This window comes from Tupaia chinensis, unplaced genomic scaffold (genome assembly GCF_000334495.1).
Source record: "Tupaia chinensis unplaced genomic scaffold, TupChi_1.0 Scaffold144171_2, whole genome shotgun sequence".
Taxonomy (NCBI): Eukaryota; Metazoa; Chordata; class Mammalia; order Scandentia; family Tupaiidae; genus Tupaia; species Tupaia belangeri.
In genome coordinates, this window is record NW_006204028.1 from 1,154,374 (window position 1) to 1,154,955 (window position 582).

Genomic DNA, 582 nt, shown 5'->3' on the forward strand with positions numbered 1-582 from the left:
CTTGCTACATACAACACAACACTATTAGGAAGTTGGTACAAATCACCTGGAATGAAAGGACATCCAAGGGGCCAGCAGGTGGCATGATGGTTAAGATGTTGGATCCCACATGGCCAGCTTCACAGTTCTAGTCCTGGACCCGGCAGTTTGAAAAACACGTGGGCACATATGTGTTCATACCCAAAGTCCCAAGAGGAGAATGGAGCAGGGATTGAGGCATGGCCATCCTCCCCAGGAATGGGGGTGATTTCTCATCTTCCCTGTCTCTCTCTCAGGTTAGAGCATATGTTTTATGGCAAACACCTAAAAATTTTTTAAAAAAAGAAAAAAAAAGAAAGGAAGGTAGGTAAGCAGCCCATCCAGCATTCGTTTTGTTTCCTTGGCCTCTCACCTATATCCACTGCTAAGCCTAAAGTCAGGTAGTCTGGCTTTTTAACAAACTCAAAACAAAATCCTACACACTGGCTGTTTCCATGGATCAACCTGGTAACTGCCCAAATTCACGCTCTGGCTTGAAGTGTGTTGGGAAGAGAACCTACAGGCCTAGCAATGACATCCATGGAAATGCCACGTCTTGGCCAC